Source organism: Hypanus sabinus, unplaced genomic scaffold (genome assembly GCF_030144855.1).
Source record: "Hypanus sabinus isolate sHypSab1 unplaced genomic scaffold, sHypSab1.hap1 scaffold_548, whole genome shotgun sequence".
NCBI lineage: Eukaryota > Metazoa > Chordata > Chondrichthyes > Myliobatiformes > Dasyatidae > Hypanus > Hypanus sabinus.
The window spans coordinates 161,243-179,265 of NW_026781409.1; the positions used below are offsets into that span (position 1 = coordinate 161,243).

Genomic DNA, 18,023 nt, shown 5'->3' on the forward strand with positions numbered 1-18,023 from the left:
TTATTTCGTGGATTACTGAACTTTCCTACTTTACCATCTCAAGACTCTGAGCTTTGTTCCCTCAGGCTCGATAGTCTGGAAGTTATATTTACACATATATACACATAACACTGCTAACTTTCCTTTAGTTTGTTAAGTTAGTATATTATATGTAGATACTAATAAAGAGAGTGGTTTTAACATCAAAATCAGACTCCACTGTGAACTCTATTGCTGCTGGTTCGTTTCTAAAACGTTACAGTTCGTAACCGAGTTTTATAAAACTAAATAGACCACATCTGGAGTGTTTCATACATTTCTGGTCTCCCCCATTCTCGGAAGGATGTCGGGGCTTTGGAGAGGGCGCAGAAGCGTTTTACCAGGATATTGCCTGGATTAGAGGGCATGAGCTATAACGAGAGGTTGTATAAACTTGTGTTGTTTTCTCCAGAGCGGCGCAGGCTGGGGTTAGACTGGGTGGACGCTTATAAGTTTACGAGATGAATATACAGAGTGGACAGACGATATATTTTTCCTGGGGGTTGAAATGTCTAATACATTTAAGGTGAGAGGAGATGTGAGCGGCAAGTTTGCTTCTTTCCACAGACTAATGTGTAGCTGGAATCTCTGCCTGGGGGGCGGTCCACCAATGCCGGCACGTGATCCCGTTTGCCCCTCCCATTTAACCGCAGATGGGCAGCATCTTCCGAGGCCCCGCCTCCCGATGATGTAACAATCTCTTCGCGCATGTTCAGAGTCTCCGGGTGGACGGTGTTATCCTCTCCGCTCACAGCTGAAGTGTGTCGGCTGTGTGATCGGGAAAGACTTTCGTCTCTTCCGTCGGGATCACTGTCTGCGGGCCGAAGATATCACTTTCCCATCGGTGAGTATTGAGACCGATCCCGAGCGGGGAGATCCGATGTTGGCCGTGAGTCCCGAACTGAGGACCAGGAACTCATTTGTTTCCCAACTATCCGGGCTCGTCAGAAATGTGTCGACTTCACTTAATCTGCATTGAACGATCCAAACCAGGAGCCCAGGCTGTCCGTTTCCGCAGAATTTAAATGGAAGTCCCGCCGACAGGTCACGTGAGGCTGTGTGCCGCAGATTCGCCCCGCCCTCCGCTTTGTAACGCCAGATCACGTGGTGTGATTTTGCCCACTTGGTCCCATTAACTTGCCCGAACTCGCCTCGTTTCCTGAGGCTCCTCACATTTGTCTTGGAGCTTTATGGCTGTTGTGTCTTCTCCCGGACTGGGGTGGGTGAGAAAGGAGAACGTCCTAGGTTGTGGGGATCTTTGATTTTACTGCCTGCGTTATCAAGGCGCCGTGAAGTCTCGGGGTGAGAATGTTTTCTGTGATGTGCTGATCTGTATCCAAATGTCTCTGCCGTTCCTCACATTCACGGGCGGAGCAGTTACCATGCAAAGCGTGAAGTGTCCGGATGGGAATCTTTCTATGGTGTGTTGATAAAAATTTGGTGAGGGTCAAAGCATATATGACAAGGTTCTTGTTGTTTCTTCTAACTTTGTCATTTTTTGAATCTTTTATACAGTAGTATGTATCATTAATTCAGTAGCTCTGGTGTGTTCTGACGTCTCCGGACCGGCTTTTCCGTGTTTACAACAATAGAAATAGACCCGTGAGTCTGGCGTTCAAACTGTGTTTGGAAATTCCCCCACCCCTCACTGTCACCAGTCTGTCATTCGGTGGAAATCAAACAGAATCTCAAGTTGCTGGAGATCTGCACTAAAAACTAAATGTTTGACATCATTCTGACAAAACGTCATTAACCTGAATTGTAAAGTTTGTTCCTCTCCCCGCAGCTGTTCCTTACCTGCTGAGCGTTTCTGGTAATTCCAGCTTCTATTTATTACGTTCACTCTGGACTGGTTTATATTTCCTGAAATGGACCTGATTTAACCTGGAAATGGAAATGACTCATTTTGTGATAGTGCATCAGTAAAGGAAGCACAACTTTTCACTGTCAATTATCGTGGTACCAGTTTGTCTGTTATTCCTGGGAATGTGTTCAGTGCAGTTGTTGCTAATGAGGTTCACATGAATAATCTCAGGAATGATCGGCTTTATGTATGAGGAGCATTTGATGGTTCTGGACCTGGAGTTCAGAGGGACGGTGGGGGTGGTGGAGGGATACTGAAAAGCCTGGATACAGTAGACATGGAGAGGATGTTTCCATTAGACAGAGAGTCTGTGATCTGACAGCATGGTCTCAGAATAAAGGTGCTTCCCATTAAAATTCATTTGAGAAACTTTTTTTGCCAAAAGGTGTCTGAAGTGTGGAATTTGTTGCCACAGAGTTTGCCTGAGGCTGCCATTTGGGTATATTTATGACGGAGATTAATATATTCAAGATTGCTAAGTAGCTACAGGGTTACAGGAGGAAGGCAAGAATATGGTGTTGGAATAAAAATCAACCATGTTTGAGTGGTGGATCAGATCAGATGGATCAAATCACCTAATTCTGTTCCTTGTGTCTTACCATGACTGAATGATGGCTCCTTCATATCCCATATCGTTTTGTGTCATGTGAGGGACAATAACCGATTGTTCACTGAGATCATTACTGTATTGCCTTCAATGTTTAAATTTCAGTGAGATTTGTTCAGAGTAACATTAAGCAGAAATGTTTGGTTCTCCTTTTTATTGTTAATGTGCTTCATTGTCTCTCTGGTTAAAGATAGACCTGCGGTGCGAGGTTTATTGGAAGAAAAACCGCAACTGGAAGCAAACCACGACTGAAGACGAGGGAACAGCAACAAGTGAACCAGCCCGAGGACTGAGAGCATCAACTGGAGAGAACCCATCTGACTCGGAGATTCAGTCAGGAGAAAGTTTGGTGAGTCTCATTCTCTCAAACACTGGTCCTTTAGACATCACATACCTGTACAAGGGAAGGTAGGACATAGCTGGAGTGAAACTGAATGTGCCCAGAAGAACCAGTTATGCCTCTGTCAGACCCAATTGCAATCACTGCAGGTCTGGTACAGTGCTTCCAGCAGCCCAGCCCTTTAAAACCACTCCCAATCTGTGGAAATCGAATCCGGAGAAAGTCTCTCAGAGACCGTATAAGTACAAACTCTTTATTCCAAGTACCCGGGGCTTACTCAGTTACTCGCTCAAACAGGAACAATTGATGATTGTTCCCACCCAATCCACTAACTGACCAACAATTCCCCTTACACCCCAGATATATCCATCCAGATACTCCCCACCCAAGACAGGCTGGAGCCAAAGCTACTTACTGCATGACAGCCCCTAAAGACAAATTACAAAACAGTCATAATGGCGTGCACACACAGAACAGACTGAAGTTGTCCTATCTCTACACATGATTGCACAAGGAGATAAGCAACCTGAAACCGTAGCTCGCTACCCTCAAGAAGAAATATGGCTCAGCATGGCTTAGCACATCTGTTGATCATCAGCAGTTTCTGTCAGAAAAACAGGCTGCTATTTTTTTAACGAAGTGTTAACCCTTTTACCTTCTTTGATGTTAAAACCATTTGTATCTACTTATTATATAACAAATTAAGCACAATAACCAAAAGTTAAAGGTGTTACGAGTACACATAGGTGTAAATATAACTCCCAAACCAATGAGCTCAGGGAATACCAAGCTTTAAGTCTTGAGATGGTGAAGTATGAAAGTTCAGTTCATACACAGAATCAATGACGAGAGAGAGATATTGGTAATCGAAGGTGAATGTCGGGAGAAGGCAATTACGTTGAATTCCATAAACTCCACAGTGGTAAAACAGGAAAACAGTCGCCGTAGGTCTTATCCGTCGTCGTTCTAAATCCACATACGAATTATCACTAAAAGTCGCTTATCACAGGGGTACTATCTGCAAAGGGAATGACCACCCAGGCAAGGGTTGACACACAGGTAGATTCCGCAAGGTACTCCCAATCCAGACCCAACACACAAAGTATTACTGACAGTGATTTCCACAGAGTATCCCTTCTCACAAGTGTTTACCACATAACACACATTGACATTACATACCTGTACAAAGGAAGGTAGGAAATAGTTGGAGTGAGACTGAATGTGCCCTGAAGATCCAGCTATGCCTCTGTCAGACCCAGTTACAATCACTCCAGGTCTGGTAATGTGCTTCCAGCAGCCCAGCCCTTTGAAACCACTCCCATTCCCTCACAGTGGTTACTCTTGCATCTTCTGAAGTCGCTTTTGGTCAGTTCTGAGTGGGGAGAGGGAAAGAGAGGGGAGTGTTTATACTGACTGTCTTTCAAAAAAAGTAATTGTTTGAACTTGCTGCAAACTCTCTACCCATACCCTGTACTTTCTCAACTAAATTATTGACATAGATGACCAGTAGCAATGGGTGTAACCCCAGGAATCGTCACTAAGCATGGGACTCGAGTCCAAGAGACTCTCAGGGTCGGTGAGTGGCAGATTCAGCTGTGTGACTCTGTGAGGTTGGGTCCTGGGATATCAGTTTCTGATCCAAGTAAAATCGGTGGAAATCAAGCAGAATTTCAAGTTGCTGGAGATCTGCACTAAAATCTGAAAATGTTTGAAGTCATTCTGATGAAACGTTATTAACCTGAATTGTAGATCCCACAGCTGTTCCTTACCCGCTGAGTGTTTCTGGTAATTCCAGTTTCTTTTTATTACATTCACCCAGGACTGATTTGTACTTCCTGAAATGGACCTGATTTAACCTGGAAATGGAAATGACTCGTCCTGTGATAGGACATCAGTAAAGAAAGCACAGCTTTTCCCTGTCAATTATCTGGTACCATTTTGTCTGTTATTGCTGGAAATGTGTTCAGTACAGTTGTTGCTAATGAGGTTTACATGAACAATCTCAGGAATGATCAGCTTTATGTATGAGTAGCATTTGATGGGTCTGGGCCTGTGCGCAATGGAGTTCAGAGGGACGGTGGTGGTAGTGGAAGGATGTATGGTTAAGTAAACGTACCAAATGCTGAAAAGCCTGTATACACTGGAAAGGGAGGGGAGGTTTCCATTAGACAGAGTCTGTGATCTGACAGCACAGTCTCAGAATAAAGATACTTCTCTTTAAAACTGAGATAAGAAAAAAATTTTGGCTAAAAGATGTCTGATCTGTGGAATTTTTTGCCGTAGAGGTTGGTTGAGGATGCCATTTGGGTATATTTATGACAAAGATTAATATATTCATGATTGCTAAGTAGCTTCAGTGTTACTGGAGGAAGACAGGAATATGTTGGAATAAAAATCAGCCCTGGTTGAATGGTGGGCAGACCAGATGGATTGAATCACCTAATTCTGTTCCTGTGTCATATATCTTACCATGATTGAATGATGGCTCCTTCTTATCCCATATCATTCTGTAACATGTGAGGGAAAATAAAAGATGGTTCACAGAGATCATTAAATCTGCCTTCAGTGTTTAACTGTCAGTGAGTGCTGTTCAGAGTAACATTAAGCAGAAATGTTTGGTTCTCCTTTTTATTGTTAATGTGCTTCATTATCTCTGTGGTTAAAGTTAGACCTGTGGTGAGAGATTTATTGGAAGAAAAACCGCAACTGGAAGCAAACCACGACTGAGGACGTGGGAACAGCAACAAGTGAACCAGCCCGAGGACTGAGAGCATCAACTGGAGAGAACCCATTTGACTCGAAGATTCCAGTGATTCAGTCAGGAGAAAGTTTGGTGAGTCTCATTTACTCAAACACTGGTCCTTTAGACATTACATACCTGTACAAAGGAAGGTAGGAAATGGTTGGGACTGAATGTGCCCAGAAGAACCAGTTATACCTCTGTCAGAACCAGTTGTGAAGAAGCCCTCACAATGTTCCCTTTAAACTTTTCGCCCTTCACCCTTAACCCCTGTCCTCTGGTTTTTTTCTCCCCTAGCCTCAGTGGATAAAGCCTGCTTGCATTCACTCTATCTATACCCATCATAATTTTATATACCTCTATGAAGTCTCCGCTCATTCTTCTATGCTCCAAGGAATAAAGTCTTAACCTGTTCAAACTTTCTCTGCAACTCAGTTCTCAAGTCCTGTCAACATCCTCATAAACCTTCTCTGCACTCTTTTAACCTTATTACTATCCTTCCTGTAATTCGGTGACTAAAACTGCATACAATACTCCAAATTCGGCCTCACCAATGCCTTATACAATCTCACCATAACATTCCAACTCCTATACTCAATACTTTGATTCATAAAGGCCAATGTACTAAAAGCTCTCTTTACTACCCTATCTAGCTGTGACACCACTTTTAGGGAATTTTGTATCAGTATTCCTAGATCCTTCTGTTCTTGTGCACTCCTCAGTGCCCTACCATTTACCCTGTATGTTCTACTTTGTTTTTTCCTTCCAAAGTGCAATACCTCACACATGTCTGTATTAAACTGCATCTGCCATTTTTCAGCCCATTTTTCTAGCTGGTCCAGATCCCTCTGCAAGCATTGAAAACGTTCTTCACTGTCCACTACTCCTCCAATCCTTGTATCATCAGCAAATTTGCTGATCAAATTTACCAAATTATCATCCAGATCATTGATATAGATGGTAAATAACAATGGACCCAGCACTGATCCCTGTGGCACACCACTAGTCACAGGCCACCACTCAGAGAAGCTATCCTCCACTACCACTCTCTGACTTCTCCCATTGAACCAATGTCTAATCAAATTTACTACCTTACCATGTATACCTAGTGACTGAATCTTCGTAACTAACCTCCAATGCGGGACTTTGTCAAAGTCCTTACTGAAGTCCATACAGACAACATCCACTGCCCTGCCTTCATCCACTTTCCTTGTAACCTCCTCAAAAACCTCTAATAGATTTGTTAAACATGACCTACCACACATAAAGCCATGTTGACTCACCCTAATAGGTTCCTGTCTATCTAAATGCTTGTAGATCCTATCTCTTGGTACTCCTTCCAATAATTTACCCACTACCAATGTGAAACTTACTGGCCAATAATTTCCTGAATTACTTTTAGAGCCTTTTTTATAAAACAGAACAACATGAGCTATCCTCAAATCCTCTGGCACCTCTCCCGTAGGTAACGAAATTTAAAATATATCTGCCAGGGCCCCTGCAATTTCAACACTGGTCTCCTTCAAAGTCCAAGAAAATACCTTGTCAGGTCCTGGAGATTTATCTACTCTGACTTGCCTCAAGATAGCAAGCTCCTCTTCTATCTGAAAAGGTTCCATGACCTCACGAATTGTTTGCCTTATTTCCATTGACTCCATGCAAGTTTCCTTTGTAAATACAGGTGCAAAAAAAAACATTTAAGATCTCCCCCATTTCTTTTGGTTCCATAAATAGCCGACAACTCTGATCTTCAATAGGACCAATTTTATCCCTTACTATCCTTTTGCACTTAACATACTTGTAGAAGCTCTTGATTATCCTTCACCCCGACTGCCAAAGCAACCTCATGTCTTCTTTTAGCCCTCCTGATTTCTTTCTTAAGTATTTTCTTACTTTTTGTATACTCCTCAAGTACCGATCCCTGTTTCTTATACATGTCATACATCTCTCTCCTTCTTCATCAGTTCCAATATCCATCGAGAACCAAGGTTCCTTATTCTTATTCACTTTGCTTTTAATCCTGAGACTTTGTTCCCAGGGTGTCCTCATGGGCCGTCCAGAAATGATTTCAGCTGGTGACAACCCTGTTTTCCCCTGTGGGGTAATTATGTTGTGGTTTTTTGTGCCTTACAAATGACCAGGAAACGCAGAAGATTCTTCAAGAAGGGTTAAACTTTAATTTGCAAATCAAAGCTGAGACAGTCATTGAGCTAGTCGCTGATTGCCCACCGATCTCTGGACACAGCATTTTTTATAGTATTTGTCCAGTTGTATTAGCATATGTAATCGATCTATAGTTGCATATTACACGTACTACACATGCATCATGTCCCTATTGTTCCTATCAATTGGCTTAATCATGTTCTAATCTACATCTCTTAGCTACCTCTCATTAACATACCATTGTCTTCTACATTCCTAAGACTTCAGTCTCCTACCAAATTGAGTACATGCACAGCAAATAATAAACTCAGAACTGAGCAATGTTCTAATCTACATTTCTTTAGCTACCTCTCATTAACACACCATTGTCTTCTACATTCCTGAGACTTCATTCTACTAAATTGACATGCATAGCAAACTGACTAGTTACACAGCAAATGATACAAGTTTTATACTCCATAATATTTTTATACTCCAATACTCCAATATATCCCCCCTTTCTCGCACAGAGAAAGAAGACTAAGAGTCCGCGCACAAAAGCCTCAATAAACTCAAGCATTTATTCCCAAATCTCGGGTAAACTATAATTTTCTGCGCCAAGACCTCAAAGTATTCTCTCCCTGCTACCCTGGGCCGCTGAGCCAAAAACCTGTCCCCTTGTACCTGAGACAGGGAAAAAGACTCTGAAGCCCTTACAATCTACTCCCACACTGTCGTTTTGCTCTTGTTCATCCTGCAGGTGTTGCAGGCTGTAACGATACATTTTCGGTGTTTCTTTCTCCACTAAGCTTGCTTCAGTAATTGCCACGAGCATCGGAAATTGTTTGGTTGCAGCACGCACTACAAGAGATTTGAGACAAGGAAGAAAACAGCACAGCACAAGCGCACAGCTCAACAATTAATACTGACAGTTATTGCAATTTTAGTCAGCCATGCTCCCCATGCTCCGAGTCTACTTTCCAACCAACCAAAGAACTGATGTTCAAATCCTGCATTCTGTTTGACCTCCAACCGCAGATACTTTAGTTTATTCATTGCTCTGGTGAAAGACCCTTCTGGGCTAGTATTGTTCGGTATGAAAGTGCAGCATTGTTCTCCAAACATTACACACACACCCCCTTTTTCTGCCAAAAGCCAATCCAGTACCTGTCTGTTTTGCCACGCCATCCTGGTAGTTGCATCTAGCTGTTGCCCTAAGGCCGCCAGTGCATCATCGGTGTAGTTGATGAATCTCTGCTGATTATAGTATATATAGTTTATCCATTCAACATTTTTGCTGACCCCTATCACAGGTATGATAGCTTCCCAGCCTGCAGCAATCTCATGCAGTGTCAGGCATGTCATTCGATTAGTTTGCATGCGGTAACTCATCAATGCTAACGGTAAAGCATCAACCCAATTAAGTTTAGTGTCTGCACAAATTTTATTTAGTTTGGCTTTCAGGGTTCCATTAATTCTCTCTACCATGCCCTGTGACTGAGGGTGGTATACATATCCAAATCTTTGCTTTATCCTCAGTGCCTGTAGTACCAATTTGACCACTTTCTGGATAAAAGCTGAACCATTGTCAAAGCTAAATTCTGTAGGTATTTCAAACCTTGGGATCACTTCATTTGTCAGAAATTTTACCACTGTCTTTGCCCCTTGAGCTCTTGAAGGTACCGCCTCCACCCATCTGCTAAATCGATCGATTACTACCAGCATGTATCTTTTCCCTCTCGCTGTCTTTATCATATCTATGTAATCAATCACTAGATGTTTAAATGGTCCCTCAGGTACAGGAATGTGACCTATTGGGGTTGTAATTCCCTTCCGAACATTATCCTGTGCGCATACCTCGCACTGTGACAAGACAACGTCCACTGAAGCCTGTAAATGAGGTGACCAAAAACCATCCTTTATTTTCTTTATCACTTCCCCCAATGCACAATGGTCCATCCCATGCGCTTCTGAAATCAGAATCGTCAGTAGAGGGGTGGGCACTACCAACAAACCGTCTTCTGTGCTCCACAAGCCTTCTGGGTTCTGCTTGGCTCCCCTTCCGTCTCCACATTGTCTGTTCTGCCAAAGTTGCCTTACCTTGTATTTCAATTAGGTCCTCTACCTCGGGTTCTGGAGTTAGGCTTACCTGGGAGGCAATGACAGCAGATGTTCACCCAGATGCTTTTCTGGCTGCCTCGTCCACAGCTTGATTTCCCTTTGTTATTACATCATTTTCCTTTTTATGTGCCTGACGTTTTACTATAGCCAATGCTTTAGGTTTCATTATAGCTTTTATTAAGTCGAGAATTTGCTGACAATGTTGTATGGGATCTCCGCTACTTTTTTTAAAACCTCTCTGCTTCCGCACTGCCTCGAACAAATGGCAAACTCCATGAGCATATGCAGAATCAGTACAGATGTCTACTTTCTCACCTTCCATCATTTCACACGCAGCTGTCAGGGCTTTGATTTCCGCTAGTTGGACGGAACATGGTTGGAGACAGGACTCCATCCTAATAATCTTATACCTCCACTGATCCTGCTGTACTACCGAGAACCCAGCATGATTTCCATCATAATCCCTATAACAAGAGCCATCTATGAACAGAACCTTTTTATCTGCATCCTCTAGAGGTTCTGACCGTCAATCTGCACTCAATTTGGCAAATGCCATTGTCTTCCCTACACAATCATGGGGTTCTCCATCATAGTCCAAAGGGACAAAATCGGCTATATTACTGGTAGTGCATCTCTGTATAGATATGTCAGGAAATGTCAATAGCATCTGATCCACTGCTATCCTGGCTGGCGTTAGCACAAATTTCCCACTTTCCAACAATTATGCTACTTTGTGGTGTGTGGACAGAGTCACAGGATAGCCCAGGGTGACAGGTGACGCCTTTTCATATGCATAGTACAGCGCCGCCAATCCCTGATAACAGGGTGGATACCCCTGAGCCACCTCATCTAGTCTCGTACTGTAGTCTGCTATCGGCTGTTTTGCTTTTCCTGTGCCTGTCTCTTGTGTTAAAACCGCTGTGACATAACCCTCCTGTCGGTTGGATACATACAAATGAAAGACCTTCTCGTAGTCAGGCAAAGCTAATGCTGGTGCTGACTGCAATTCCTGCTTAATAGTATTGAAAGCAATCTCCGCCTCTCCATTCCACTGTAAGCCGTTCTTCAAATTTGTATGCCCTGCTTCTTTCATTATCTTTCCCAAAGGTGCCACAATCTCAGCGTATTCTCCTGTCCAATCTGAGCTGTACCCTGCCATTCCCAAAAACGTCATCATCTGCCCTACAGTCTGGGGTTTGGGGGCCTTAGTTATTGCCTCAATCTGATCTGGTGCTCTCGCCTTCACTCCCTTGGATATTACCCTGCCTAGGTACTCCACTTGCTGTGTGCAAAATTGCAGTTTCTTTTTGGATACTTTATGTCCTCCGTATGCCAGCTTCTCTAACAGAGTTATAGTGTCCTGCTCACACTGTTCCTTACTGTGGGAGCAAATCAACAGGTCATCCACATACCGTAACAATGTACTTTCCAATGGCATGCCCTCTAGGTCTGCCTTCAACACCTGATTAAAAATGTGTGGTGAATGTTTAAATCCTTGCGGCATTCTGGTATAGGTATACTGAGCACCTCTGTAAGTAAATGCAAACAGATACTGACACTGGTCGGCTAGAGGAATGCTGAAGAAAGCCGAACACAAATCAATCACTGAAAAGTAACTTGCTTCTGGTAGGACATTAGTCAAAAGCGTGTGTGGGTTGGGGACTACCGCTGGCCAGTCCTCTACCACATCATTTACCGCTCGCAAATCATGCACCAATCTCCACTTAGATTTATCTGCTTTTAAGACTGGCAGCAACGGGGTATTACATGGACTGTTTGTTCTTTTAAGCACCCCTATTTCAAGCAATCCCTGCACTGTCGATGCTATTCCCTCTTCTGCTTCTGGTCTTAGTGGGTATTGTGGTCTCCTGGGTGGAATTGCTCCTTTTTTCAGCCTTATTTCCACCGGACGAGCTGTTTTTATTTTCCCTACGTCCTTGTCAGGCTGTGACCACAAAATAGACGGCAACTCATATAACCTTTTATCTTTCTGCTGGCCTGTATCCTTTCCCAGCAAGGGCAGGTCTGGTTGGGGAGTTATTTCGACCTCTCTCACTGTCCCTACCATATCTACACTTACCATTATTTTAATGCAATTGGCGTCTTCTGATACCCACACCTCGGGCGTGATTTTCCTCCACACTGTTACGGTTTCAGCACTCTTAACTAAGGGTCCTAAGTCTTTAGACTGATATCCCTTGTTTACCAACAACGTTATGTGGGGCACAGCCTCCGGTATCCTGTAGCATTTTTCTAATAAGGTGTTCCACTTAACTTGTAAAGCTGCCCCTTGCTTTCCAATTATCACAGCCTCCCCTTCCAGGTGCTGTTGGGTAGATGCCTCCAGTTGCCATCTCTCCTCGAACTCCCTGTTCTGAGTCTTGTCAAAAATCACTGTACAATGCAGCTCAGATTTGGGCGCCCTTTTTCCATTTCTCCCAGGTTTCCTGAATCTGATCTGCGATGTCTCCTATCCAAAAGACATTAGCCTTCTTGTCTTCTCGCACTATCAATTGAGCCCCTGCTCTTTCCTCACTCAGCCCATTTCTAGTACAATCTAATTTTAATTCCAATTTCAATAAGGCATCTCTGCCTAACAAATTAATTGGAGTTCCTTTAAATACTGGCACCGGCAAAACAATTTCTTTATTTCCCATTCTCAACCGCACTGGAGCCGTGCACTGTGTCAACTGTGTTTTCCCCGAGAACCCTACCGTCTTAATAAACTTTCCTGACATGGGAAGGTGAAGGGCAGACTGTGGCTGTACACAAGTGTACGTGGCTCCAGTATCTATCATCATTGGTGTCAGTTGTCCTTCTAACATAACCTGAACAATGGGTTCCTCATCTGCCTCCCTTATCATTGGGTAATGTCCCTTCCCACTCAAGATCTCGGGGCACCCCTAATACCTCGCATAGGGGTTTGCAGGTCCGCTTGGGCCTGTGGGGGCTTGTCCTTGACTAAACTTTAGTTCCCTTATCAGTTCCTGCTGGTGTGTGACAGGCCATGGTGTAAACAGACAATCTCTTCTCATGTGACCTGGCTGATTGCATACCCAGCACAATCTCTCTACCTCTCTTTCCCCCTGTCTCTTCACTGGTCCCCTCAGCCCATAGCTCCTCTGCCTCCCTCCTTGGGACTTCCAGTCCTGTCTGGGCTGCTTGAATTTAGTCTGTTCCTGATAGGGCATTTGTGGGAATGCTCCTCCAAAGATGATTATTGGCATGGGGTTTTCCAGCCCTTGTCTTACAGTATGATCGGTCCCTCCATATAGCAGTGCTTTGTCCAGTTCGATGGCTGTCCTCGAACCGGTGGTTGCTGGCAGCAACTTTTTGTTTTTCTCTTTTTCCTTCTTTTTGAGTTCTTCAAGCTGCATTTGTATTAACATTCTTTGCACCTCTTCCTGCTGCTCAGCCAACCTTCGTTTGTCTTTCCGGTATTTCTCAACCGCATGGACTATGTGGTCTCTAAATACTTGTGGGGTCATTGACGTCAGCCCAACCACTTCCTCCAGTTTGGATTTTACTTGTCGAGGCATTGCATCCAAAATGTTATGTCGGAACAGTGAGGTCATAAATAAGCTATTCTCCACCTCTTGTTCAGTCTCCAGTCTTCACCTTTTCAACTGGTTTTGGACGTAGGCTGCTGGGTTTTCAGTGTCTCCCAGTGGATCCCCTTTTAAGGATTTGGGGTCCAGTTTGGGTGGGTAAAGCCTGCCATACCCTCTGCCTCACTCTTTCAAACCCATCTCCATCAGTTCTTGGGTCGTTCGAGTTTACTATGCCAGCCATTTCCATTAGTTTGTTAAATTTGGAGGTTCCCATCAACCTTATCAACAGTGCCTTCAAATCTCCCATAGCCAATAATCGTCCTGCTGTTTCTTCTTCAAAGGCTCTAATCCATTTCCCTGCTCCTTCATGTAGATTGGGCAGAGTGGTTTTCAGCCCTTCTAGGTCCTGGGATCCCAAAGGGATATACTGCACTTGTCCTGATCCTTTAACTAACAAAGGCATCATTCTTCCTCCTTCTTCCCACCTGACCTGGCTCTCCTCCTCGCCTGACTCCCCATCTGTCTCAGGGTATGTCTGTACTGCCTCCCACACAAATGTCTCTGGGGTCCTCTTCTTCCCTTGGTCTCCCTGTGGAGTCCTTCCTTTCTGTCTTGATTCTATACTTGGTTGGCCCCTAGAGTATTTTTCGCATCTCTCCTGACAATCCCCTCTGAGTAACTTATCTAGCTCTCTCTCTACTTCTGCAAGTTGTTCCTCTACCGCCTCCATCTGCCCTTCTAGGCTTATGCCTCCTCCCTCTTCCCCCAAATTCTCGCATCCTCTCTCTCTCTGCTTAACTCTTGCTCCTCCAATGAGTCACCTTCTCTTTCTTCCTGTTCTGATGAGCTACTTTCTTTTCTAGTCTGTTTATTTCTATAGAATAACCGATACTCCTCATTCTCCTTTTCCTCTCTCAAGTATTTCATCCGTTCAATCTCTTCTCCCATTTCTCTCTTTGCCTGTTCTATCTTTATCCTTTCTGCCTGTATCTCTTTCCATATCGCCGCTTTTTCCTTCTCGTATTGTTTTTTTTTTCCTCCTCATTATCCCAAACCTGTACTTCTCCCTGCATGTTTACCATTCTCGTCAGCAGGGGGCACTGCTTAGGGGTTCCTTCCGCATTATAGTGAGGGGGCTTTTCTGTTTCTTTCGCATCCGGGTACGGAGCTGAAGCCAGCTTCTCACCGTACCCTCCTCTCTCTCTGGTGTTTCTCCGGCACCTTAGTGTCTTCCTCGCTTGTAATCAATATTCTGCCTGTCCCCCTCAGCCTTTCCCCCTCCATTCTGAAGAGTTTTTGCACTTCCATTTCTCGTTCTCTTTTTTGTCCTCTTTGCTTAGATTTATCTTTTGGTTTGTAATTTTTTAATTAGTCCTTCCATATCTTTGCACAAGCTTACATCAAACTTTCCTTCTCTTGGCCACTTTGTGGCCAGGTCTTTGGTTCTTTTCCCCATTTTTCTGAAGTTTTTGTGATCTCATATTTAATTAACAGGAATTTTTTGCTCAGAATCTCTACTGCCATTCCTTTACCTGTCAGGTTATTCTCTCTTTTTAAGGTATTTCAGAGATTCACAGTTTGTTTACTGGATAATATTATTTACTTTAATTCTACGCCTTGTCTAACACCACATGGACTTTTTCTTAACTAAATTTACTCTAATTCTACGCCTAGTCTAACACCATGTGGAGTTTTTCTTCCTAGTCTAACACCACGTGGACTTTTTCTTAACTAAATTTACTCTAATTCTACGCCTAGTCTAATTTCCTTTCCCTGCCTGTTCAGCCCTTCGTTTCGTACGAAGCGGTACCTACAGTGATCTACCAACACCACGTGGACTTTTTCTTAACGTCTTATTAAATTATTTGTACTTACCCTCACTGCAGTGTTCTTGATCAATCCTCTGAGCCTCCTCTGTTAACCCCCAACTCTGCCAGATTCTTTGGACCGGAGAGACCCTTCGGCAGTGGTTCCACACTTCAGAGACTCCAAGACCTCCCCAAAGCCAACCGAATTCTTAGTCCAAATTGTCGCAAAAAGCGCTTACCTTTTGTTTGGGTGCATCCTTAATTCTGTTAGCCTTGTGGGGATCCCCAGAGGGCTGGGAAGCATCCACAATCTGCCGTTTCCTTTCTGCGGGTCTATTTCCGGTCCTGTTCCTGACGCCAATTATGTCGTGGTTTTTCGTGCCTCACAAATGACCAGGAGACGCAGAAGATTCTTCAAGAAGGGTTAAATTTTAATTTGCAAATCAAAGCTGAGACAGTCATTGAGCTAGTCGCTGATTGCCCCCCCTCCCCCGATCCTCAGACACAGCATTTTTTATAGTACTTGTCCAGTTGTATTAGCATATGTAATCAATCTATAGTTGCGTATCACATGTACTACACGTACATCTTGCCACCATTGTTTCTACCAATTGATTTAATCATGTTCTAATCTTCATCTCTCAGCTACCCCTCATTAACACACCTTTGTCTTCTACATTCCTAAGATTTCATTCTACTAAATTGGATACATGCATAGCAAAATAGCAAGCTTCAAAACTTGACCAAACTAATCTACATCTCTTAGCTACCTCTCATTAACACACCTTTGTCTTCTACATTCCTAAGATTTCATTCTCGGTACATGCATAGCAAATAGCAAGTCAAAGCTGACTGCATAGTTTTGGTTCAGCAAAATTTATACTCCAATATATAACACTCCAATACACGTCAAGAAAGACTATTTGTGTGAGAGTGTTTCAGTTACTGTGGGGCGAAGAACCCATGCTGCTCAGCAGGAACAGGGAATAATACCAACGGAGAGAGTCAAACTGAGCCAGGAGACGGCAGAAATGCCCCATTCTTATAGAGACAGGAAGAGCATCAGGGAATTGATGGTCATTCCAGATACCATCACTCTGACCAGTCAGGAGATGATTTCTCTGTTCCACTTGTGTTGAACCTCACTGTAACAGTGTGATACCAGATGAAACCTTGGCAACTCAAGTAATCTCATCTGAAATGTTGTCCTACACCCATTGATGGATTTTGTAAATCTTTTTACAGGTTAAAACTGAGAAGGAATTCGTCTCCAGGAAGCTCAAACACGGCACACCTGTTTTGTTGTCTCTGTCTAGATATTTAAAAAGTGGAGCAAGGGATCCAATTGACCATCCTTCCTGCTCAGACTGTGGGGAGGGATTCACTCGGTCATTTGACCAACTGTCACACCTGTAATTTACACAGGAGAAAGGCCTTTCACCTGCTCAGACAGTGGGAATGGATTCACTCAGTTATCACAATTGAAGTTAGATCAGCAGGTTCACACACTGGACAAGGCCATTCACCTGTTCTGTGTGTGAGAAGGGGTTCAGTCGGTCTTCCCACCTGTGAAAACACCAATCAGTTCACACCACACCGGGCAGAGGCTGGTCATCTGCTGAATTTCTGGGAAAGGATTCACTCGGTCGTCTGACCTAATGGCTCACCAGTGGGTTCACACTGGGGAGAAGCCGTTCACCTGCTCAGTCTGTGGGAAAGGATTCACTCAGTCATCTACCCTACTGGTACATCAGCGAGTTCACTCTGGGGAGAAGCCTTTCACCTGCTCAGTCTGTGGAAAGGGATTCACTCAGTCATCCAACCTACAGAGACATCAGCGAGTTCATACTGGGGAGAAGCCATTCACCTGCTCAGTCTGTGGGAAGGGATTCACTCAGTCATTTGAACTAATGGCTCACCAGTGGGTTCACACTGAGGAGAAGCCATTCCCCTGCTCAGTCTGTGGGAAAGGATTCACTCAGTCATCCAACCTACAGAGACATCAGCGAGTTCACACTGGGGAGAAGCTGTTCACCTGCTCAGTCTGTGGAAAGGGATTCACTCAGTCATCCAACCTACAGAGACATCAGCGAGTTCACACTGGGGAGAGGCCATTCACCTGCTCAGTCTGTGGGAAGAGCTTCACTCATTTATCCAACCTATGGAATCATCAGCGAGTTCACACTGGGGAGAGGCCGTTCACCTGCTCAGTCTGTGGGCAGACATTCACTAATTTATTCAGCCTACAGAGACATCAGCGAGTTCACACTGGGGAGAGGCCGTTCACCTGCTCAGTCTGTGGGCAGACATTCACTAATTTATTCAGCCTACAGAGACACCAGCGAGTTCGCACTGGGGAGAGGCCGTTCACCTGCTCAGTCTGTGGGAAAGGATTCACTGAGTCATCTACCCTCCTGGTACATCAGCAAATTCACACTGGGGAGAAGCCGTTCACCTGCTCAGTCTGTGGGAAAGGATTCACTCAGTCATCTAACCTCCTGGTACATCAGCAAATTCACACTGGGGGGAAGCCGTTCACCTGCTCAGTCTGTGGGAAAGGATTCACTCAGTCATCTACCCTACTGGTACATCAGCGAGTTCACACTGGGGAGAAGCCGTTCACCTGCTCAGTCTGTGGGAAAGGATTCACTCTGTCATCTACCCTACTGGTACATCAGCGAGTTCACACTGGGGAGAAGCCGTTCACCTGCTCAGTCTGTGGGAAAGGATTCACTCTGTCATCTACCCTACTGGTACATCAGCGAGTTCACACTGGGGAGAAGCCGTTCACCTGCTCAGTCTGTGAGAAGGGATTCAGTCAGTCATCTGCCC

General features: G+C 44.2%; 1 long non-coding RNA gene across 1 annotated transcript; it reads left to right on the top strand.

Moving 5' to 3' along the window:
- The first annotated feature begins 738 nt into the window (after positions 1 to 738).
- LOC132389366 (uncharacterized) lies at positions 739 to 17,063 on the top strand. The gene is made up of 5 exons (XR_009510508.1): positions 739 to 862; positions 2,680 to 2,838; positions 4,649 to 4,759; positions 5,495 to 5,662; positions 16,437 to 17,063. It is a non-coding gene; the product is annotated as an uncharacterized LOC132389366 (long non-coding RNA).
- The last annotated feature ends 960 nt before the right edge of the window (positions 17,064 to 18,023 follow it).